General features: G+C 49.4%; 2 non-coding genes and 1 pseudogene across 2 annotated transcripts; all 3 read right to left on the bottom strand.

Moving 5' to 3' along the window:
- Nucleotides 1-847: 847 nt before the first annotated feature.
- On the bottom strand, nucleotides 848-1,021 carry LOC118554804 (U1 spliceosomal RNA; annotated as a pseudogene).
- A 3,618-nt stretch (nucleotides 1,022-4,639) lies between these two features.
- TRNAC-GCA (transfer RNA cysteine (anticodon GCA)) lies at nucleotides 4,640-4,711 on the bottom strand. Its single transcript has one exon. It is a non-coding gene; the product is annotated as a tRNA-Cys (tRNA).
- Nucleotides 4,712-5,728: 1,017 nt separating this feature from the next.
- Nucleotides 5,729-5,800, bottom strand: TRNAC-GCA (transfer RNA cysteine (anticodon GCA)). Its single transcript has one exon. It is a non-coding gene; the product is annotated as a tRNA-Cys (tRNA).
- Between the last annotated feature and the right edge of the window lie 10,290 nt (nucleotides 5,801-16,090).

Here is a 16,090-nt window from a genome sequence, read left to right as displayed (position 1 = left end):
AAGTTCTTTGTTCATGTTTGTTAGATTTTTTAATTTTTTGTATATTGTTTTTCATAATGTTAAATAATCATTATTTTAAAGTCTAAAGAATCTGCAGTTTTGCTTTTTAATTTCTGATATAGGTTTATTTGTTTCTGTTTATTTTTCTTATCAGTTTCACGAAAGGTTAGTCAATCTTTTCTTTTCAAAAACCAACTTTTGGCTTTGTTAATCCTGTCTACTGTGTGCTTGTTTTCTATTTCATTAATTTCTGCTCTTTTCTTTCTTCTCTCATAGTGTTCTTTTATCCAGTTTTTCTAACTTCTTGAGATGGATTTTTAGTTTATTTCTATTCTTCTTTTCCAGCATATTGCTCAAAGCTACAAGTATTTCTCTAAATGCTGATTTAATGTCCATCAATGGATGAATAGATGAAGAAAATGTCACACATACACACACACACAGTGGAATATTATTCAGCCATTAGAAAGAAGGAAGTCCTGCCATCAGTAACAACATGGATGAAACTGGTGGGCATTGTATTAAGCAAAATAAGCCAGGAACCACCCCCCCCAAACAAGGTAAATACCGTATGGTATCACTTATATGTGAAAAAAATTTTTTTTAAGTCAAACCCAGAAACAGAGAGTGGATTGGTCATTGCCAGGGGCTGAGGGGTGGGAGAAATGGGGGGATGTTGGTCAAAGGGTAGAAACTCAGTTATAAGGTGAATAAGTTCCAGAGATCTAATGTACATCGTGGACACTATAGTTAATAATACTGTATTGTAAACTTGAAAGTTGCTATGAGAGTAGATCTTAAGCATACACACACACACACACACACACACACACACACAAGTAACTACGTGGGGTGATGGTATGTTAACTTTTTTTTTCAGTCCCCTCTACCACAAATTATGCAGTCGAGTTTCCCACATTTGGGGAAATCACAGGGGTCAGCACATCCGGATTGCAATGAATGAGCCTCACCCTGGAAAACCACCTTCATGATCATGGTATCTCCCCTGCCAAGTAAGTATGGGTGTGTTAATTGACTTGATTTTGGTAATCATTTCACAATGTATATGTAAATCATATCATACATTGTACACTTTAAATATATTACAATTCTATTTGTCAATTGTATCTCAATAAACCTAGAGGGGAAAGAAACTAAAAATTTTTATTTATTCATAATGTTTTTGTCCCTTCTGTTAATTAATGAGAAAGGTTTATAAAAATTTTCCACTCTAATTCTAGGTATGTTTATTTCTCTTTGTTATTCTGTCAAGTTTTTGCCTTGCATATTTTGAAGCTATATTACTAGAAGCATAAAAATCAGGAATTTTTACATCTTCCTGTTAAATTCAGCCTTTGGTTATTAATAATTTATCTTTTTATCTCTAGTAATATTTCATGTTTTAAAGACTATTTTGTCTGATAGTAAGCTACACCTGCTTTCTTTTTGTTAATGTGTTGCCAGTCATTTATTTTTTCATCCTTTTACTTTTCAATCTTTCTGTATCCCAAATTTTAGATGATGTCTTTTGTAAATAGAATATAGTTGGTTGGTTTTAACCCCAGTATGATAATCTCTGTCTTTTAAACTGGGTCATTTAATTTATTTACTTTTAGTGTAATTGCTGATGTATTTGTATTCAAGTCTACCTCATTTTATGCTTTCAATTTATAGTGCTTATTTATGTTTTTCTCTCTTTCTCCCCTTTTTTTTTTTTGACTGAGATTTTTATAATGCTATTATTTTTCCCTACTGGTTTGAAAAATATAAATGCTATTTCTTCTATTTTAGTGATTATGCTACAAACTCCATATGCATAGTTATTTCTCAAAGTCTGTGGTTAACCAGTGGATTTATCTTCTGCACAGGTAATACAAACATCTTAGAATACTTTAAAAAATTTGTTTTGTTTACAATTTTTTTAAGATTTTATTTATTTATTTGACACGGGGCGGGGAAGAGCAAGCACAAGCAGGGGGAGCGGCAGGCAGAGGAAGAAGCAGGCTCCCCACTGAGCAAGGAGCCCAATGTGGGGTTCAATCCCAAGACCCTGGGATCACGACCCGAGCCAAAAGCAGCCACTTAACCAACTGAGCCACCCAGGTGCCCCAGCATCTTAGAATACTTTTTTTAAAATTATTTATTTGACAGAGAGAGACACAGCGAGAGAGGGAACACAAGCAGGGGGGTGGGGGAGGGAGAAGCAGGCTTCCCGCTGAGCAGGGAGCCCGATGCGGGGCTCAATCCCAGGACCCTGGGACCATGACCTGAGCCGAAGGCAGATGCTTAGAGACTGAGCCACCCAGACTCCCTTTAGAATACTTTCAACTGCACTTACTTTCCTCCCAACTTATATGCAGTTTTTGTCTTTTACATTATTCCATAAGTTGTGTTAACCTCATTATTGTTATTTTTTATACAATGTTCACTTAAATTTATTCAGATATTTACTATTTCTTGGCCTCTGTCTTCCTTACTACATCTGTCCTTCCATCCAAATCATTTCCCTGCTGCTTAGAATATACCTTTTAGAATTTCCTTGAGTGCATGCATGCTATGGATGAGTTATTTCAGTTTTTATTTGTCTGAAATTGTCTTTATTTTACCTTCACTCCTGAAGGATATTTTACCTGAGTACAGAATTTTACGTTAACAGTATTTCAGTAAATGCAATTCCACTGCCTTCTGGTTTTCATTGTTACTCTAGAAAACTCAGTTGTGAATCTCATTGGACCTCATTGAAAATAATGTGTCTTCTTTTTATGATGCTTTGGAGTTTCTTGTCTGTGATTTTCTGCAGTTTTACTACAGTAACTCTGGGTATGGATTTAATTTTGTTTCTTATGTTTGAGATTCACTGGGGTTCTTGAATGTCAGCATTAATGTCTTTCCTAAGTTGCAAAATAGTCTTAGCCTTTGTCTCCTCAAATATTGCCTCTACTTCATTCTCTCATTTTCTCTTCCAGGAGTCCATTTAAATGTACACTAGACCTTCCTACTGTATCCTCTAGATTTGTTACTCTCTATTCTGTGTTTGCTGGGCTTTTGTCTGCATGCTTTATAATGGATGTTTTTTCATCCCAATGTTCTAATTCACCGATTTTCTCTTTGGCTGAAATCATTCACTGACTATAACATGGACATACCTATTGAATTTTTAATTTAGTTATTGATTTTTAGATACAAAATTTCTTTGTTCTCTTTTCACATCTTCTTAGTTATTTCTTATGCTTTCCAGCTTCCTACTGAAATTTTCAAGCTTGTCTTTTATCTTCTTAAAAACAGCAAGCATTGTTTTTTTTTACAGTGTGTTTCTGGCAGTTCTAATACAAAAAGTCCCTGTGTTTAGTTCTGTGGTCTGTTGTTTCTATTGATTTTCATTGGTGGTTTTTGCCTCATTGTGTACATAGTTATTCTTGACTACATATTGAACACTGTATTAAAAAATGTATTTGTAGAACTAATCTGAAGCCAGGTGGAGATGATAGTATCCTTCATTTGCTTTTTCCGGGTATCTGAGTGGCTCTAGCAGTCAGGATATCTTAATATAATTTCAAGGCTTGAGTTTTCTGGGCCATCCAGATGTCACAAAGACCAGCCCCAAATTCTTTCAGGGACTGTTTTTGTTCAGTTCACCCTTCCTCCTCAGGGTCCTAGCCCAAAGCCAGAGTTGGTTTTACCCATGTCCCTATTCTAGGCGGGCCCAGAATTCTGACTTCTATCCCCCTGGTCCTGAGAGACTTCCAGAAATTCACTTAGCCTCTCCGCTGCCTCTCTTGGACTGAAAACCATGGTCAAGGCCAAAGCAGCCTCTCATGTGGAGCTTTATCTTTCTGTTTCCCATTTGTTCTGAATCTCCACTTTGTATTTCCTATCTAACTAGTTGGCCCTCTGAGGCTTTTGATGAGATGTTTGTAATATTTTCCCAGCTTTTTTATTTGTCCTCATAGGAAAGATTGGTTCAAATTATCTTCTTCATTAAGGAACATGGAAATTCCTCTGCAGGATTCTTTATACCATTATATGTTTTAAATCTTTTGACTAAATTTCTAAAAATTATTATATAAATTAGGGTCTACTTCTAGGCATTCTCACCAAGGAAATACTGATGCAGGTTAAAAAAGAAAGAGTGGTAAGAGACAAAAGAGGGAGAAGGGAGAATCAAGTGGTCTAAGTGTGTGGTGGAGGCAGCCTCTCTGAGAGATTCCCAGGGGGAGGACAGACGCTCTGCTTTTGATATGCTAACTCTCACAGTCACTTCTGGGAAGTAGGAAGATGTATATCCACACTTCACAAGCGGTAGCAGTAAGAACGAAGAGATAGTCTTCTCTCTGGAGATTATAACAAGGTTGAGAAAATGAGACATTAAGAGAAAGGAAGTGAAGTCTCCCCACAGGCCATGAAGGGCAAGAGTCTCCAGGTAGGTAGGAGGGGACTGAGCCAACTTCATCAGCCTCTTCGGTGAAATGTGACCCCAGTAGCTATTGTCTGGATGATGCTTAGGGTAAGATTCTGGGAGCTGGTCCTGGTGCAGATCCTGAATTTTTATCCCAAGACAAAGAGCATTCGTTTAATGGTTCTATGTGGGGAGAAGAGGCAGAAATGCCAGCACCCGCTTCAGTAATTTAAAAAGTAAGAAAGGGGGCACCTGGATTGGAAGCAAGGGCCCCTTGATCTGCAGTCAAATGCTCTACCCCTGAGCTATACCCCCTCCTGTTTATTGCTTCTCATTATCACCTTTTCACCCACGCATTGCACTCAGGACCTCTGTGTCTATAATTTGCTGGGTTTTTTCTGCATGTCCCAGGAGGTGGCAAGTCTCCTCCACTGTAGTCCACTTTCCTGTCTTCCCCTCTCAACCTTAACTAGTCCCCCTCTCTCTTGCTCTCTTCCCCAAGCAGTAGCAATGGCATCAACCTTCACACCTGGAAAGATCATTCAAGTCTGTACTAGTCTTTCTGCCGAGGCTGGCACATAGTCATCAGAACAACAGTGGTTGCTTCTGGGCCTTAAGTGAACCTCACGCTCAGCCCAGGGAGAGCCTCCTCCATACTCCAAGTCCCAGGAGGGTGCTCATTGTTTCACTCATTCATTTATTCACTCAACAAACCCTCTTGGAGCATGATAGGCACCAGGCTCCGTCATCCATGTTGAGGACACAGACTAATAAAACATTATCCCTGTTCCTCAAAGAGTTTTAGTCCAAGCAGGAGACAAACCCATGAACCAAAGTATTTCCACAGAGTGGCAGAAGTCCAAGCAGAGAGCTGTGAGAACAGGGAGTAAGAAGCTATGCTGCTAGGAAGTCAGGAGGGGCTTCCTGGAGGAAATGGACAAGCAGGACCCTGATAAAACGAAGAAGCTAGGGAGGCCAAGCAAGAATAAGGCCAGGGGAGGAATAAGAACCAAAATGTTTTTAAAAAGTGGGTCAAGTGTGTCTGGAGATCAGTGAGGTTTGAGACTGAGATCACAAGGAAGGTGTGTTCATCAAGCCAGGAAACATTTTGGAAGTCTGGATTCCTACTAAGGCAATGAGGGTCCTCCCAGACATTGGTGCTGGGGAAAGCCTGTGACACAGCATGACAGGCTTGACCTCAAGGAACCCTCACAACCACCCTCCCTGTTGTCCACTCCTAGAGATGAGGACAGAACAGGACCCAGGCACAGAGCATCAGAATTATTTGCCTCCTTCTTATTTACTACTTCACAGCCAAAAGTGACTTTAGCAAGGGGGCACCCGGATTTGAACCGGGGACCTCTTGATCTGCAGTCAAATGCTCTACCCCTGAGCTATACCCCCAAGCCTGCCTTTAAACCTTAATTGCACCCCCTGAACTGCGCAGTTGCCTTGTTTCTGGACTGCTACAGACCAGTTCCTGGAAGCAGGCAGCCTGCCCCACGACAGCCCCGCTCTCCCAGTCATCACTCACTCATTCATCCACATATAAACACCTACTAACCAGCTTCTACAGGCCCGGCTCATCCCTCCCTCTCCTTCCATTTCCTCTTCCTCGCCCTCTGGCTCACTTACCTCTGCCACCCCTGTTCCGTCTTTGCCGTGGTGGGCAGTCATTGGCTTTCCCATCCGAGTAGAGCCTCGGTCCTCTCCCCGCTCCCTGCACTGCGGTGCTGAGGAGAGAGGTCTCTGCACGGATGGAGGAGCAGGTCTGGGACAAGAACCTGGTCCTGGCACCACACCCGGAGACACAGGACCCCCTTTCTCCCTTTCCACCATGTGCTCATCCACTTAACCTGCTGAATACTGTGGAGGAATCAGGTGGACCAGTTCCAGATTCCTGCTCAAGGAGAAAACCCAGCTGAGGAGGGGTGGAACACTGTGATAGCTTGCTTGTGAGCCCCAGGCGTGGAAAACGGTGGCTTCCAGGACTCCCCAGCAGATGTAGGCAGCTCTGTGTGCTGTGAGCAGCGGGGAGTGAGGAGGTGGCCCGGCGAGGGGCTGCACTGGTGGGGGACACAGCCCAAGGAAGCTCCTCCCACCTCAGCCCCACCCAGTGATGGAGAAGCCAAAAGAGGGTCTGAGACCGTATCAACCCTTCCCAGTGCCCTCCCCGCCCCCTCCCTTGTCCCCTAGAAGCAGCCTTCCCTATAGTCTATGCGCTCACAGGACTCTAGGGAAGTAGCTCTTTTGTTCAGAAATACTGACGAAGGCCCTAGAGCCTGGGCTGCTGCGCCAAGTCACCTTGCACCTGAAGTGATTTCACACTTTTTGAGCTCTCCTCCTTTCTCCAGGCCGCCGGGACACACCAAAATTGACCACAGGCTCCTTCCAGTGGGTCCACTGGTCCACTGACCCAAGGGGGTGATATTTTTAGTTCCGACTGACTGGAGGGCAACGAGGTGGCAACCAGCGAGCAGGACCTGGCCCCTGACTGGTCCCTGCCCCCGGCCTCGGCGGAGAGCTTGTGTGAACCCAGGTGAGCCCGGCCTCGCGGGCTCCTTCCCCTGACAGAAAGCTGGTGTGAGGCTGCTGTCTGGCCCTGCTCCACACGGGCTCCCGGCCCTCAGGCTCCTCTCCCACACCCATGCCGCCAGTCCACCACTCCAGTCCCCTCTGGGAAGGAGACTTGTTTGAGCAGCCAGGCTTGGAAACAGGCCTGAGACGCTGAAGCCGCCGAGGGTGTGGGCCTCGGGGCTGGCAGGACAGGGGTGCGGGGGAGAGAAGCGTCTTGCTGGGCTTGGCCCCGTGGGAGGTGGCCAGAAAGGGAGACAGGAGAGAAGACTCTAGGAGGACAGTGTGTGGGAGAGGCAGGACTGCTGAGGCCCGGCGCTGGGAAGGGACGGTTCCCCGACACTGTTCTCATTAACCGTGGTCGCTAAGAGAGAAACCATAAGCAAAAATAGCCAGAATGTTACATTTCTCAGGAAAGCAAGAAATGTGCCGTGAGGTCAACGTGATGAAGTGAATTCTGGCAGAACGGGGTCACAGCAGCAGCGGGGAGAGAGGACAGGACGAGGGGCTCCCTGACCCGTTTGTTACACACGGTGTTCAAGGGGCACTGCTCCTGCTGCATCGTGTCGGGGAAGGGCTGACAACTTCCTCACTGTCGTACCGAAAACCAGAAATATTTGGGCTTTTACATAGAAAATTTCATAAAGTTTTTACTGATGTGTCGTATTGCCAACATTAAAGAAAATCGGTTTCCTTCTGAGATTGAGAGCTGGTGGCGTGACTTCGAGTTAGGCGAAAATTTCTTAAATGTGACACCAAAAGCTCACCCGATAAACTGGACTTCATCAAAATTAAGACCCTGTGCTCTTTGAAAGACACTGTTAGGACAAGGAAAAGGCAAGTCACAGACGGAGAGGAAGTATTTGCAAGCCACTTATCTGATACAGGATTGCACCAACAGAACCTTCAAAACTCAACCCTAAGAAAACGAACAAGCCAAATGAAAAAGTGGACAGAGGATCCGAGAAGATACTTCACCAAAGAAAACATACGATGGCAACAAGCACATAAAAATACCCTCGACATCGGCAGTGATGAGGGAAATAAACATTAAAACCACGATGAGAGACTACATTGTGCCAGAACGTAAGTCCGCAAGACGGATGGTGAGCAGTGTTGGGCAGGGTGTGGAGCGGCCGCGGCCACCCTGGGGAATCGTTTGGCAGCTCCTTAGAAGGCGAGGCGTACACCTTCCATACGACCGAGATATTATACTCCCAAGGACTTCCCGGAGAGAAATGAAGGCGCTCAGTCATGCGCTAGTGCATGAAGGTTCGCAGCAACTTTATTTCTAAAGGCAAAAACTGAGACCAACTCAAGCATTTATCAACAGGTGCAAGGATAAAGGGCGGTGTGGGCCTCGGATGGAATACTTCTTATGGATAAAAACGAAGGAGCTATTAATACTCAGAACCGTAGGGGCAGATCTCAAATAATTATCTTGAGTAAATGAAGCCAGACCAAAAACAAACAAACAAAAAAAAAGGGGGGGGGGGAGTACATATGCTCTGATTCCATTTATATATAATTCTAGAAAATGAAACCTGGTCTGCAAACACAGACAGCAGGTCACAGGTTGCCTGGAGTGGTGACAGTATTTTAACGAACTAGTGGCTGAGGGGTGCGAGATTCCGGGCCCCAGCTCGGACACACCGTCTGTTTCATCCCTGTCCCACCTTACGCTCCCTTCCCAAAGCTCTGTGGCCTCCATCAGCCCTCCGGGGGCGGCACCCCCTCGCTCTCCCCCGGCAGAGATCATTCGCTTTCACACTTGGGAGGGGTGTTCGCTGCTCCTGGACCACTCGTCTTCTTGTCCGGCGAAACTGAAGAATGCACAACTGATTCATCCAAGCCCCTGGAGTCAGTGGCCGTGCTGTGATCCAGTCCCCTCTCCCTCCTTCCCATCTCCCTGAGTCTCTTGGGAGTGCTCTGAGCAGCTACCACCAACAGCCCTCTCCTCTGACTGCGTGTCAAGCTACGTGTCAGTCTGCACATCCCTCTCACTCCCAGGACACGACCGCCACCTGGGGTTTTCCTTCTGGCCGTCCCGCTGTCTTTAAACACGGGGGAGCACCCCCTTGTGCAACCTCATGGCCGCAGCTGTGGCGGCCTCCAGGATGCTTCCCCACCAGCCCTGCCGGCTTAGGCCTCTGCTCCTCCGTGCTCTGCCTGTGCCTGGAGATCTCTGCGTCCATGCTGATGAGCCTCCCCCGTCCCTGGTCCCTCAGTGCCTTGACCTCGACTCCTCTTTGGCCAGAGCGCACCGCTGGGACCTGGTTATCATTAGAAACTGCCCCACTGGGTGGGAGGATGGGTTAGCCTGGTGATGGGTATTGAGGAGGGCACGTTCTGCATGGAGCACTGGGTGTTATGCACAAACAATGAATCATGGAACACTATATCTAAAACTAATGATGTAATGTATGGGGATTAACATAACAATAAATTTTTTTTTAAATTTAAATAAATAAATAAATAATAAATAAATAAATAAAAAAGAAACTGCCCCACGTCCACAAGTGTCCCATCCTCAGGGTGATCTCTAACTTCCCCTCCAGCACATGTGCACACCGCCCTCTGCCCTTCTTCCCTTTCCCCGCAGCTGCTCAGCTCTTCCCCGCCTTTCACCCTCCTACCCAACACAGATGCCATGCTTCGCCACTGTGCTGGGCTTTCTTGGCTGTTCTCACGGGGTCCCAGAGGGCTCGGGCGGTGGGGACCAAGGCTGCTAGAAGCTCCGGACTCTGGGAGAGCCTGTATTCATCATATTTTTTAATTTTCTCTACAGGCACATCTCATTTTATTGCACTTTGCTTTATTGTGATTCCCAGATTGTTTGTTTGTTTGTTTTTTATAAATTGAAGGTTCAGGATGTCCGTGGAGGAAGTGGAAACAGCAGGAGACAGAACGAGGAGCGCGGCCTGAAGCGGGGACCGACGTGCCGCAAGCTCGGGAGCACACGGGACCGGCCGAGCAGGTGCTGCTCCGGGACGAGCCAAGCACGGGGGTTCCCGAGTCCCCTGCCGGGGGGACAAAGGATCCGGCGCGTGACAGAAGCTCAGGTGATGCGGCGGCGGCGGCGGGGCCCGAGAGGGCCGACTCCCATTCCGAAGGCAGCGGTCCTGGGGGGGAGACGCGCCCGCCGCCGAGAAAGCGCGCTGCCGGGCGAGCCGTCGGTGCGGGGACCTGCACGGTTGTCCGGGGACCCCGCGCCCGGCACCCGGGGGGCTCAGCGGCCGCCAGCGCCGCCCCCACCCTCCAGCGGCAGGAAGACGGCCCCGCTGAGAGCTCCGGGGGCGGGGGGCCCGTCCGCAGGGAGGGCTCTTCCAGTGCGGGCCTGCTCGTGGTCGTGGCGGACGCAAGGCTGCCGCCCAGCCCGCAGACCACAGCAGCGCGCTCGTAACCCCCGCACTGGGAACCAGAACATTCCTGGGACCCGCTTTCTGGCACTCTTAACTTCCCCGCGGGGGTCGGAACCGAACCCGCAACGTCTCCCAGATGCGCCTGTGCGAGGGATTTCTGAGGTCAGAGACGGGTGTCGCGGTGGGAAGAGCCCTGGCAGGTTGTCGGAGAGCCGGGGAGCTCGGCCCACAGGTGACAGGCCGTGAGCGAGGACAGAGGCTGTCAGGCTGTCCTCCAGCACCACGGACTGCCTTCAAGTCACAGAACATTTGGGGCTTTTTGCTGAACATGCGACCACCTAAACAGGACCACGTTTCCAGGCCTCCCCTGCGAGCAGATGTGGTTGTGTGGCTGGTTCTCTTCAACGGGGTGAGAGGCTCTGCCTCCTAGGGCTGCGTTAAATGGGACAATTTATTCAGCCGCTCTGCGCCTTGGTCTCTTGATCCGTAACAGGAGTAAACAAAAGGTTGTAATGAGGCTTCAGTGGGTCAATACTGATAAAAAAAACATAAGTACTAAATATGCGTTAATTAAATAAGAAGTAAACACACGTGCTGTCCTTAAAGGGAAAGAGCACCGCGCCCCTCCTTGCCTCGCTCTGACAGACTCCGGACGGTAGCAAGCCGTCTAGAACCATGGCGACAAGGCCCCATCCTGGGAAGGGTAGAGCAACAAGCTGGAAGGAGCCTGGGTCTGTGCCACCAAGAGCCTGTCAGGGGAGAGCAAGCACTCACCACTATCATGTTGAAGCTACTAGTTCATTACTTCATTTTGTTTGTTTGTTTTTTTAAGATTTTATTTGTTTATTTGACAGAGAAGAGAGAGAAAGAGAGCACAAGCAGGGGGAGGGGCAGAGGGAGAGGGAGAAGCAGGCTTCCCGCTGAGCAGGGAGCCCAATGCGGGGCTCGATCCCAGGACCACAGGATCATGACCTGAGCCGAAGGCAGACGCTTAACTGACTGAGCTACCCCGGTGCCCTCATTACTTCGTTTTGTGTTTTCTCAGTCCCTGTTCTGGCAGCCAATCACATATCCTACGTAACATAGGGAACATGAGTCAATGTCCTTCAAGGGCTAAGTGACCTCCCCAAAGGCACCAATCTCTAAGAGCCCTCTTAAGAATAGGGAATGATCACTGCTCCTCCTTCCTGCCTCAGCCATCAGGGTAGGCACGATTCTTGTTAAATCAATGAACAAATGGAGAATATTCCAGGCCACTAATATCTAACGGCTACCCACATTGTGCAGCACTGAGCCAGATTCTGTCCCTAGGATGATGAGGGCTCAGCGTGTCCCTTTCTGCAGTGCCTGGAGGCACCTGTATCATGGTCATGCTGGGGAGACAGCCTGCCCAGCCCCCTGTGCCCGGTTCCCACACACCAGGCTGGCTCCATGATGAACCCGGGTCCTGGACACCAAGTTCCTATCCTGTAGTCAGCCCAGGCTCCCGGAGAGGGAAGTGGGTCAAAATGTGCTGAACCTTTACCTAAAGGTTCTTAAGACTTATTGTCAGGTGCAAACAACAAGCTGCAGGATGATAACGTGCACTATGGCATTCATGTCCTTGCAACCCTGTATTCTTCCAGTTCCCATGTGTATGAAAATGCATGAGAGGAGCCTGAAATGTCACATGCCACAGTGACAACGTGGGGACCCTCGGGAGGGTGGCCTACAGAGAGAAGCCTTCAGCTTCATCTACACCTTCTACATTTCATGGCGCAAATGTACTCTTGTAAGAATATACTTGCAGAGTCAAAATGCAAACCCTTTCAGAGGGTAGAGGCTGGTTAGTCTCTGTTCAGAGACATTGCCAACCTTGGTTCTCAAACGTGGACCTGCCCAGGGTCCCCTGAGGAACACCAGGGGAACATCCAGATTGAAACCCAGACCCCACCCAGACCTACTGAAGGAGAACCCACATCTACACTTTCCCTAGGACCCCAGGAGGAGGAGCCTGCCTGTGGAAGCATCCGGTAAATAAAGCGTCTCTGGGGCCTCTGTGTTTGCAGCAGAGGGTGCAGAAACAGCTCCTGGAGTAAAGCCTGTCCTGGGGACAGAGCTCTCTCCTGCTGAGTCTGGAAAAGCTTACAGAGAGGGGGCAAGGCAAGAAAGTAACCGTGAAAACAGCAGGGATGTCTCAGGCCACAGGACAGACCCCAAGTCCTCTAAGGACCTCATTCCCCCACCTCCCAGTGCTCGCCTGAGCCCAATTCAGGAGGAAACCCCAGCTTCCCAGCAAAGCTGAGCTGGGGTTGGGGGCCTCTGGCCCGGGGGCACGTCGGCCCAGAACTGTGGTGCCTGCCCTGGGCGAGGAACAGCCCAGTCCTGCCACCCCTGCCGCAGGGGCCCAGTCTGGTGGCCACAGGGACCCTGCAACAGCTGCCTGGGCTCCTGCCCTTCGAGCACTCACGGTGACACAGCCTCCCGCTCGCTGCCTCAGCCTGCTGCCCGGGGCCCCTATACTAGGCCTGCCCTTGGTTGTCTTCTGTGCGTCACTCAGCACCCGGTCAACACCCACCTTCTTTCAGCTCTGAGGTCAATGTGACTGCATTCACACACCCAAAGAACTTGCTCCAAAAGTAAGCCTTTCTCCCCAAATAAAATGTCTGAGTCTAGAAAACAAGGAACAGGTGTCTTGGCAGGACGTGTGTTCTGAGAGAACGTGTCCCTTGCTTCAACCAGAGTGGTCCTGCTTTGCCCTGTGTTAGAGGTTTCCAGCTGCCATTCAAATAAAGGGTTCCTCGCCTAAAAAAAAAAAAAAAAAAAAAAAGGCTTTGAAAACTGCATGTTGAAGACACTGCTACGATCTGAGAAAGACACCTGAGCTACTGTTGTTCATCATTCATCTAATTCTCCACAGGGCCGGGCGGGGTGGGGGTGGGGGCGCCGGGGCACTGGGTCTGGCCCAAACGGCAGCTCACTGCCCCCTTCTCTGTCTCTGTTTCTCCAAATGGGGGGACTCCTGACACCAGAATGCCCTTGCCAGGCGAAGGCGGAAGGCTGGGCCTGCACTCATCTCGAGGGGACAGGCTCTGGGGGCTCTCACCCTGCCCTGCCGCCTGCCTTGCCTCCCCTCTCCACTGGGGTCTGGAGCTCGGGCCCGGTGGTGGCGCAGTCTACGAGGGAGGAAATGGGCCTGGTCTGCCCTAAAGGCAGTGATGGGGCTCGGCTCTGCAGGCCTTGAAGGGAAAGGGTGCCTGCCAGGCGTTTAGAGTAGGATCCACCCCCCTTCAAGATGTGTGGAGGACAGCACTGAGTTTGGGGTGAAGCAGAGCCCCCCGTGCTCCCCAGGCAGGCAGTGCGGGTGACCAGGCCAGGAGGAAGGCATCCATCCTGCTGCCCCCACAGGGGACAAAGTGGAATCCAAGAAAGGCAGGAAGAACCCAAAGTCACCTAGTCCGGCCACCTAATTTGACAGATGGGGAAGCTGAGGCCCGGGAGAGGGAGTTTTTCACGCATGGAGGTCGGTTGTCAGTTTGTGCATCCTGCAGCGCAGGGCTCCCGCGGCCCTCCCTTCCACGTGCCCCCCTGCTTCCCCGGAGCCTGGCATCCTCCCTCACCCCGTGGCCTCGCAGCACACCGGGACCATCTTCTGCAAGAGAAAAATTGGTGGCCAGGCAAAAGGAAGGAAGGCACCTTGCTCTGGGCTTCAGCCTCCCAACTGGGGAAGGTGGACAAAAAGCTGACTGCTGAGCTCCTCAAAGCAGTGGGAGAACTCAGGTGTGCAAGCTGAAATGGAATAGGAGTGTGGCAGCTACAAAATCTGTTTAATCATGTCTTACACAAACACGCAAGTGCACACGCCCTGGCTCTTAATCCACAGCCTGAAGAACTTCCTGTTCCAGGACTCAACCTCCTTTTATGGCCCTGGGGCACCTTTAAGAAGATGCCTACAATATATCCTTCGTTCAGCAGTTTCTGGAGAACTCACAGTGTGCAGAGTACAGCTCAGTGAGTCCTAGAAGTGCAAATATAAATTAGGGGAGGCCTCAGCTCACCAGAGATAAACAGGCTGGCAGGTGAGAGAAGATGTGTGCGTAAGAGTTGCCCCTGGTACCACGGTAAGAGCAATATAGTGAGGAGCGGCTGCCAATTCAGTCAGTCTCCATGAGACCTTGGACAAGTCATTTAACCTCCCTGTATTTCATTTCATTTCATTAAACCTAAACATGGGAATTAAGGATACCTTCTACCTGCTTGAAGACAGCTGATCAAAGGATCTCAAAGTGCTTTCTGTTCTCAAATCCAAGAGGCTCTTTTGATTCAATAAAGGAATAAAGCCAAGGACTCTGGGCCTCGAAGCCCCCAGGAGCCAGCCTCTTACCAGGGAGACCAGACTCTCACGGTTCCCTTTCATGTGCTTACAGAGCTCCTTCTGCATCTTCCAGGCTGCTCCACTCCTGCTCGGAGTCACATGGCCACATCTTCTGTCGTCAGAGACACCTGGAAGTATAGGTACCCCCACACCAACGTGAGTCACAGCCATTTCAGAGAACAGTTAAAACCAGCTCCAGTCTCCTCTCCCTGCCCCCAGACCAGAAGGCATCACAGAGTCTGCTTGGAGATTCTCTCTCCCTTTGCCCCACCTACCCCCATGTTCTTTCTCTCTGAAATAAATAAATAAATCTTTTTCTTAAAGATTTTATTTATGTATTTGTCAGAGAGAGACAGAGAGCGCGCGCACAAGCAGGGGGAGTGGCAGGCACAGAGAGAAGCAGGCTCCTCACTGAGCCAGGAGCCCGATGCGGGACTTGATCCCAGGACCCTGATATCATGACCTGAGCCGAAGGCAGACGCTTAAACGACTGAGCCACCCAGGTGCCCCAAATAAATAAATCTTTAAAAAAAATGGGGCGCCTGGGTGGCTCAGATGGTTAAGCGTCTGCCTTCGGCTCAGGTCATGATCCCAGGGTCCTGGGATCGAGCCCCATGTTGGGCTCCCTGCTCAGCGGGAAGCCTGCTTCTCCCTCTCCCGCTCCCCCTGCTTGTGTTCCCTCTCTCCCTGTGTCTCTCTGTCAAATAAATAAATAAGATCTTCAAAAACAAAAAAAGCCAAGAGGTCAAGTTTTGGCAGACATGGCACCCCCTCCACTATGAGTCTGAGGACCCTGCTGAAGCCAAGCAAGCCCTCTCCACCCCACCAAGTTCCTGTACCTTGGGGGCCTCTCCCTTGCTGCCCAGTGGCAGCCTCAGGACCCAGAAGTTCCCATTTCTCCAGCCGCCTCTGCAGCAGCCCGAACTCCTGCAGCAGGGTCCCCAGCACGGCCCACTTGCCCTCCAGCTGGTTCTTGAACTCCACGGCCGTCTTATCGCAGTTGGGCGACTTCTCAGCTGTTTCTGTCCACCTCTCCTAGCTCTGAGGTTGGCTGTCCTGGGACTCCATCATTTCCACAATCTGAACGGCGTCCAAGATGGCCAGAAGAGAGACCTCTGCAGACTGGATCTGAGCCTCTCATGGGAGGCCAGTCCCCATATGCCATTCCTGCAACTAGACACAAGGAGGTGAGTCAACCACCAGGAGAGAGGTACCAGAGCCATTCCCAGCTACAGGGTCTTTTAGAATGGGGGAAACTTGTTCTGGATGCCAGAAGACCTTACTGGTCAGACCCCCAAACAGACCCTTGCTGGCAGACTTTCAAAGACAGCGGACACTGGACACCACAGAGCCCCCAAGGGAAGAATCTTGAACCAAGACCCAGGGGCAATGGAAAATGAATAA

The sequence above is a fragment of the Halichoerus grypus genome, chromosome 12 (assembly GCF_964656455.1).
Source record: "Halichoerus grypus chromosome 12, mHalGry1.hap1.1, whole genome shotgun sequence".
Lineage (NCBI taxonomy): Eukaryota > Metazoa > Chordata > Mammalia > Carnivora > Phocidae > Halichoerus > Halichoerus grypus.
This window is presented reverse-complemented; position numbering and strand designations above follow the sequence as displayed.